At 38.6% G+C, this 8,761-nt stretch overlaps 1 pseudogene; it reads left to right on the forward strand.

The window, feature by feature from the left end:
* The first annotated feature begins 7,733 nt into the window (after window positions 1-7,733).
* Window positions 7,734-8,142, forward strand: LOC118622441 (annotated as a pseudogene).
* Window positions 8,143-8,761: the final 619 nt, after the last annotated feature.

Raw genomic sequence — 8,761 nt, forward strand, 5'->3', positions numbered from 1 at the left:
TATTTCTGGGTGTATAAAAATGCTATTGATTTCTTGATGCTAATTTTGTATCTGGCTCCTTTTCCAAATTCATTATTAAATTTAGTAGATTTTTGATAGAGCCTCTAGGGTTTACTATGTATAATATCATGCAATCTGTGAATAATTATATTTTTACTCCCTCCTTTTATTGTTTCTTTTTATCTGATTGCTGTGGCTAAGACTTCTAGTATTATGTTGAATAAGAGTGGCAAAAGTGGACATCACTGTGTTGTTCCTGTTCTTAAGGGAAATGCTTTTAGTTTTTGCCCATTGAATGTGATGTTGGCTGTAGATTTGTTATATATGGCCTTTATTATGTTGAGGTGTGATCTCTCTATTCCAACTTTGCTGAGCATTTTATCAAAAGTGGGTGCTGGATTTTGTCAAATGCTTTTTCAGTATCTATTAATATGTCATATGGTTTTTATCTTTCATTTTGTTTATGTGGTATATCACATTTACTGATTTGTAAATATTGTACCAGCTTTCCATCCCTGGGAAAAATATCACTCGGTTGTAGTGAATACTTTTTTTGATATGTTGCTGGATCTGATTTGCTAATATTTTATTGACAAAGACCTCTTATTCTAGAATTCAGAGCCCTCTATCAAGTCATTAGTTCTGTCAACTTAGTGTCACTTTTTACTATGCTTATTAGAGTTACTTTAAAGTCTACTTTTATGAACTCTCCCCCACCCCAATGCCCCATCTCACACCACACATTTTATGTGGGCATGTAAATGCTTAAAGAGTCATTGCCAACTCACTCAATTACTGAAAACAGACAGCTTCACTTATCCAATTTTCTATGTGTACGCAGATGTAGGTGGACTGGCACAGTGATGACAATCTGATTATTATAGAAATACTACATGAGAGAGTAGTTAGAATTAAAAAAAAAAATAGATGCCATAAGGAAGAGCTTCTAAGTATGAAATAATAAGCTTGGGGATTAGGTTTAGATTCCTACATGTATTTGATGGCTGGTTTAGGAACTCTTCTTTCAAATGCAGCAATGTGCTGTTTAAATTAAAAATAGATGAAGGAAATGCACTCTCCCCCCCCACCCCCCCATGGAATAGTATCTTTAAATTTTAATTTTGGTCATTTGAATGAAAATTGTGCACCAAAAAGCAGAATGTCAAAGATTATTTGAAACCTGTCAAAAAAAATTACTGACTATTTGAGACTTGCATTTCCTGGATGACTTAGAGAGAGGGCATAAGGCCTGGTAGTAAATCTCGGCTTGTTTGATAACTTGATTCTGTATATATTATTCCAGATGTCTACTTGTCTGAATTATTTTATTTAGGGAGGGATGGAGAGAAAAAGCAGTGATGAAACAAGATAGAATTGTTTAGATAGAAAGAATTCCATTTAAGTGTAATTCCCCTGGTAGCATTAATTTGGTAAAAAATCTGGTACATGACCTGCCCCTAACCTTATATTGAGCAGTCAAAGATAGCTTTTAAGAAAAAGGCATTGTCAATTCTAAGCTGCAGTAGTTCTCATTTGCCATCAACAATGGTACCTCGTATTCTGTGTGCAAAGTAACTAATAAGGGCCTGATTGAAGTTTTGACTTCTATTACTCCAGTCATGGTGGAGTCCCTTGAGGATGAGTAGGAAATGCCATGAGGCCCTCCACGGTCTGTGCCTCATTTCTGAATTCTGAGCCATTCCACCCCTACAGCAGCAGTTGCTGCTCTGACTCTAACAATGTTTGTGTGTGTTAGTGTTTGTGTCCCGTAACGTGTGGGCATCACACAGAAATGGCATGTGGAAGTCACCATAATCATTTCAGGACTGTGCTAGCAAATATTGGTAATTCATTTATTTCCTCCTCCTTCTTTAATCCCCCCACCTCCCTTCCTTTCCTTCCTTCCTCTTTCTGATCCTTTCATCCATTTCAAGAGGAGGTATTCAAAAGATGGTACCTCTTGGCTTAAATCAGCTATTCCATCCATGATTAACAGTAGGTGATTTCCCCTCTTGTTGTCCTTATTTTTTTCCCCTTTTAAGTCTTCTGGAGAGAGTAAAAGGGTAGTCAGATGAGGAAAAAGTGGGAAAATAGATAGAGGAGAAAGGAAATGAGAGAATGCAGATGGTAGCACAGAGGTTAATTGAGAAGAGTAACAGCCAAATGTGAGAAGGGAAAAATAAGTTGAAATGATAAAGAAGTAGAAATACTAAATGAGTTAAAGAGTTCACCCAGTGCTTTATGGTGAGACCTCTTAATACTCTCAGACTTCAGTTTAGTTTTCTGTAAAATGGGAATGCTATTTCTTCTTGGTAAAATACTCTTTGAAATCTTTGTATCATAAACAGTCTTTCCCAGTGAATTATTAAGCTTTCTTTAAAAAAACAACCCACAAATAGATTTCTAGTGAATGCCAGGATCAGTTATTTTTCTCTGTTTTAAAGCTGTAACATATATTGGAAAATATTGATTATTCAAAAATCACCTTGGGCCTTTCTGGCCAATTCTAGATAATACATTTTCCTCTTTTACCTCTTAGGATATAAATTTAATAAGTAGACAGTTCTTTACAACCGTGCCCTTTGCCATTTAACTTTAGGATGCATGCGCATGCTCTACAGGTATATAAAGCACTTTAGAATCGCTTAACTTTTAGAAAATCATTATGATATTATTTAAAATCAGTCATTTTTATTTTCCTTTATAAGCCAATCTGAAAGGACAGTGTTTGGGCCATCCACCCATAGGTCAGCCTCTGATCTTATAAATGGATTTCTTTATTTTGTCTTTCCAGCTATAGCCCAATCCTATCAAACTAAAAATTTTTTATCCTCCCCAGAGGATATGTTTGCATTGATTTGAGGATTTGAGAGAGAGAGAGAGGAAGGAAAAGAGAGAGGGAGAGAGGGAAAGAGAGAGAGAGAGAGAGAGAGAGAGAGAGAGAGAGAGAGAGAGAGAGAGAGATCAGTTGCCTCCCTACATGCCCGGACCAGGAATCCAACCTATGACCTTTTGGTGTATGGGACTATGCTCCAGCCACCTGAGTTACCTGGCCAGGGCCTATCAAACTAAATTTGCTGAGAAGATTTTTAAAAATTCTGTAACAAACCCATGTGGCCCACCTCTAGAACTTTGCCTTTCTTTCTTATTGTCTTGTATCAGGTGAAGAAAGCTTCCCAGAGAGAAATGAATCATTCTTGTAAAGCTGCGTTTCTGTTAATATATCCCCCGTTCAACCTCTTGGCCTATACATTACTGCATTTTTACATTACTTCATTACTGTACATTTTATTATTGATTTCAATTAAATCCATTTGGAAGTCAATATTCACAACAGTAAAAACAGAGGGTATGTTTAAGTATCACATATGGCACATTTATCCTCCTCTAGCCTCCCCCTGAACGTGCGTTCAAGATCTGAAAGTCGCTGCTGCCTCTTCGGTAAATCTCCTCTTGAGATGCTTCCAAAGCAAGAAATTACATCCAGCTCATGACTTATGGGGGCCTTCTCAGTATGTAGAGCTGGAAGATGGTTCGTGTTTATAAGGCTATAAGCACTCCTCAGCCTCTAAACTGTCGCTGTCACCAGTCCTGTCAGCACTTGGCTGAGTTTCAGTTTATTATTTACCACGTGCTGGAGGCACACTGTATTGACGAGAAAGCCCCTCTACTGTCCTTGCTCCACCTTAGTCAGTAGACACAGGGAAAGGGACACCTTTGCTCTTAGCATCAGCTTCCAAGGGAAGAGGTACAGGGCCGAAGAATGCAGCCGGCTGAGGTCACTCAGCTGAGATACATACAGGGAGAGGAACTCACCAATAGTGAAAATAGCCAATCAGTTGGAAAAGGCTTCCAAAGCTTCAGAGCACCATCCCCTGCCAGCTCAACAGGGGCCACTCAGCATCCTTTGTAGCTGAAGGGAACAAAGGTGAGCACTGGGAAGGGCTCTTATAAAGCTGCGGATGATTGTCCCCCGCCCCACCCCCATACTTCTGGCCATTCTTTAATCAATAATTGTGTAATGGTTTCTCAAGTGTAAAAAATAAAACTTCTCACATATGGGAAACAAATACTCCTCCTAAAAATAAAATCATATCTTTATTTAAACATTTATATCTGAAAAAAAAGATATCTGGTTATCACAGAATTTTGTATTAATTTTGATTTTAAAAATATCATATTAAAATATTTCTCTTGACTATAATATTTTTGGTGTCTCTTTAAATTATGCATCCAAGGTGAGAGACTCAATCACCTGACCCTAGTCCTGGCCCTGTTAATTAAACATCATCATGTGCTCACAGCATCACAGTGAGACAGGCACTGTAACCCTTTTTCAGCTAATAATCTGAGGCTGATGGAGGTTCAAAGTCATGTCCAAGAAAGGTTATGTCTGAAAAGGGTCTAGAACTCTGGATTTTTGAGTCGTGTTCTGGTATTTTCATTTTGGAAACTCCAGGCCATCCTAGTTACACAAAAATGAATGTTAACTATTATTATAATTAACATACATACAGTATAACACTTTATATATAACGCACATGTACACACTCAATCCTCATGACAAGTCTAAATATAGGTATCATAATATTCCCTGTTTATTAACAGAATAAGGGGAGGGGCACAGAAATTAAATTGCTTCACCGGAATCCCACAGAAAACAAATGGTAGAATATGAATACAAACCCAAGTTTTCTGACCCTGAATCTTTTTTTTTTTATTAAATAATTTTTGTTACAGAAGTTTCTCTAAGACCCTGAATCTTAAGTTACTTTTTTTTATTTATTTTTTTAAATTAATTTTTTATTTTTGTTACAGATGTTTCTCCTCCCCCCCCCCACTGATTCCCTCCTCCCCCTGTCCCCAGCTTTGTTGTTCATGTCCATTGTTCATGCACACTTGCATATAAGTTCTGTGGTTTATCTCTCTCCCACCACCCCTTCTTCTGGGGATTGTCAGTCTGTACCCCACTTCCTTGTCTCTGGGACTATCCCATTCCTCAGACTGTTATGTTCATTATATTCCATAAATGAGATCATATGATACTTGTCTTTCTCTGTTTGGCTTGTTTCGCTTAGGATAATAGGAAAGATATTTTTTAAACAAAACACAAAAGATGTAGAAATAAAAAATATTTATTAAAAGGACCATATTAAAATTAACATGTTAGCCTGGCCAGTGTGGCTCAGTGGTTGAGTGTTGACCCATGCACTAAGAGGTCACCAGTTCGATTCCCAGTCAGGGCACATGCCCAGGTTGTGGGCCCAATCCCCAGTGAGGGGCATGCAGGAGGTGGCCAATTGCTTTTCTCTCTCCTTGATGTTTCTATCTCTCTCTCCCTCTCCCTTCTTCTCTCTCTAAAAATCAATAAAGAAACAAATTAACATCTTAGTAAGTGCACCTTAAACAAAATAAAAGGAAAGTTAAAAATGGGGAGAATTACAAATGGGGAAAAATATTTCTAATGTACATAAATGACAGGAGACTGGTATGAAGAATATGTAAAGAAATGAATATACAGCCCTGGCCGGTTTGGCTCAGCGGTTAGAGCGTCGGCCTGCGCGGTCCGGAGAGACGCGGGTTCGGTTCCCGCTAAGGACACGTACTTCGGTTGCAGTTTGTCCCTGACCCTGGTTGGTCATGCGGTGGCAGCCACTCGAGTGTCCCTTTCACATCGATGTCTCTCTCTCTCTATCTCTTCCTCTCTCTCTCCCTCCCACTCTATCTGTACAAAAAAATGGAAAAATGTCCTCGGGTGAGGATAAAAAAAAAAAAAAAAAAGAAATGAATATACAAAATGAATAATACATAAATGGACAAATGTATAAATAAACATATGAAGATAATTTTGGCATCATATATTATCAGGGAAATAAAAATTAAATCCATGATGAGATACCATTTTACACTCATTTAGTGTGCAAAATATTAACATGTCAAATGCCAAGTGTTAGAGAGGAAATGGGTTCACATAAATACTTATACAAAGCTGCTGGGAGTAAAATATGGTATAGTCATTTTGGAAAGCAGTTTGGCATTAGCTCCTAAAGCTGATCTCTTTATACCCTATGACTCAGAAATTCCACTTTTAGGTATATTTCCAAGTAAACTCTTGTACTTGCATAATAGGAGTCATGTACACAAATTATACACACATAAACACACACACACACACACACACACACACACACAAAGAACTTTGGGGAATCATTTATTATTTTACTTAACAACTGTTTATTGGGTATCTACTATAAATAAGGTTTTGTTAAGTCTTTTTAAATGAAAAAAATACAGATTCTGCTATTATGAGTGTACTATACAGTCAGAGACATATAAACAGTACTTATAGTACAGTGTGGTGTTTTGACAGAATTATAGCAAAGTGCTTTGAAAGTCCAGAAGGCGAAGGAACTAATTCTAGAAGAGATAACTTTTTTTTTTTTTTTTTATCCTCACCCGAGGACATTTTTCCATTTTTTGTTCAGGTAGAGTAGGAGGGAGAGAGAGGAACAGAGAGAGAGAGAGAAACATCGATGTGAAAGGAACACATCGAGTGGCTGCCACCCGCACAACCGACCAGGGCCGGGGACAAACTGCAACTGAGGTACGCGCCCCTAGCGGGAAACGAACCTGGGTCTCTCCAGACCGCAGGCTGACGCTCTAACCGCTGAGCCCAACCGGCCAGGGCTAGAAGAGATAACTTTTGAGCAGGGATTTGAAACTAACTATGGGGCCAGTGAGGTGGCTCACAGCTTCACCACAAAAGGATTTGAACTTGGCCTGAAGCACTGGCCAGGACTGGGTGATGAGCAGGATCGGCAGCCAATGGCTGGGAGAACAGGAGGAGGCACAGTGAAGAGTGGAATTATGGACACACACTTGAATGAAGCAAAAATCAGAAATGAGCCAGTAGTGGTTGCATAGGTTTTACTCAACAAGACTACAGGCCTTGAATGAGGAGGACTCAACTTTGATGTGATCAAGAGAAGACAGCATTTTATGTTTCTGAGCAAATGGCACAAAGGAAAGGAGGCTTGTTTTCAGATCTCTGCTGATGAGTGGCTTCCTGCAGGGAGATCTTCCTGCTCTGGAAGGCTAAATGGGAGTCAGTCAGTATGGGTTTTGCTTGGCTACATGTGGGAGGAGGAATGGTGATCATCGCTCGTCAGAACCAAGGCCGGCTTTCTCTCTCCAGTGCACACTGGGTTTGGAGGAAAAGGTTAGTCCAGCTTGCAGAAGATGGAATTCAGTGGAAAAGATAACACCAGAGTTTCAGGTTTCAGAAAAGAAGAGAGGCTTTAAACCCACAAAAACGACAGACCAAAAATAAGAGCAGACGAAGGAGAGATGGAGGACAGCAAAGGTCATTACTATGGGAAGTGGCTGCATCATAATAATTATAGCAGTCGATTAATACCTTACACCTGCAGAACACTTTTGGCATTTTATTACTAAAAACTGATTTCACACTGGAGGGTCAGTTCCACAGATGCTGAACCTGATTTTGATCCAACAGATGGACTGAAAAGAGAAGATTGATCAGGCAGTTGGTAGAGGGCTTTCTTTGAGAAGACAGACAAGGCTTGATGATAATTATGAAAGCATGCAGTTGAGGAAGTGCCCCAAATCATGAAGAATTACAGCGGGCCATGTAGGCCTTCCCCAAGTGAGAATACAGAAGTCAGCAGTCTGCAATCAGAGGAGGGTCCTCACTGAGCGTACAGTCGGTCATGATGGCAGAAGAAGGTACGAATGAAGACGATCCAGCAGAAACTCATGAGCATCAGCATTTGCGAATCCCCTGGTGCTGTCGACAACACGGGAAGACCACAGGGTCTGTTTCTGGAAGTGAGTTGCAGAACTTACCCTCACGTGAACAAGCAAACGTGATTTGGTGTCTGCTTACACATTAAATGAAATATTTTGGGTTTATTTGGCAATTCAGGGTTAGTCAATCCAGTAAAGCAGGGATTGGAAAGAATCAGAGTATATGTGAACAGAGTCAAGGAAATAACGGACAAGAAAACGGCTGCCAAGCTGGACAGACACACAGCTTCATTATTTATAAAAAATGTCCTCTGGGAACCAGAACCTAAAAATGCATCCAAAGTTGCCAGTGAAGGAAAAAGTAAAAATAAATAAACAAATAACCTTTTGGTTTTGATGTACACATATTCAAAAGGTACATCATCTTCGTTGTTTTACACAAAATAGATGATTATGTGGCAATGCACAATTTAAAAATATTCCTTATTGAATTCATATGTAAAATTTATATTTAAATTTGTAATGCTAAATGTAGTTTTCCCCAGAAAACAAAAACAAAACAACAACAACAACAAAAAAACTGGACCATGTAATTTCATGAGCGGTTGCTTTGTTTTATAAGGGAAAGACCTAGCTAGGTCAGGGGTCACTGACCCTAGAACCAATACCTTTTAGAGTCAGCAAACCCTTTGATCATCTCTTCCAGACTTCTCTTCTAATTCTATTGCATACTATATCTCTTTCTACAGTTATGTTTCCATCCTATTCACAGCAAATATAAGGATTGCATTTGCCTTTTAATTCCTTAGAGTATCTTATAAACCTGGGTAATGCAATTCTTCTTAAAATCAACAGTTATAGATGATTTCATCTTTAGTCCACATGGTCTGTGACCTCAATTACTGCATTAAAATATTGTTAGCAAATTAAGACTTAAATAGCATTTATTACATAAGATCAAGTTCACTTTACAAGTAATTTACATATTGTCACA

This window comes from Molossus molossus, unplaced genomic scaffold (genome assembly GCF_014108415.1).
Source record: "Molossus molossus isolate mMolMol1 unplaced genomic scaffold, mMolMol1.p scaffold_m16_p_1, whole genome shotgun sequence".
In the NCBI taxonomy this organism is placed as follows: domain Eukaryota; kingdom Metazoa; phylum Chordata; class Mammalia; order Chiroptera; family Molossidae; genus Molossus; species Molossus molossus.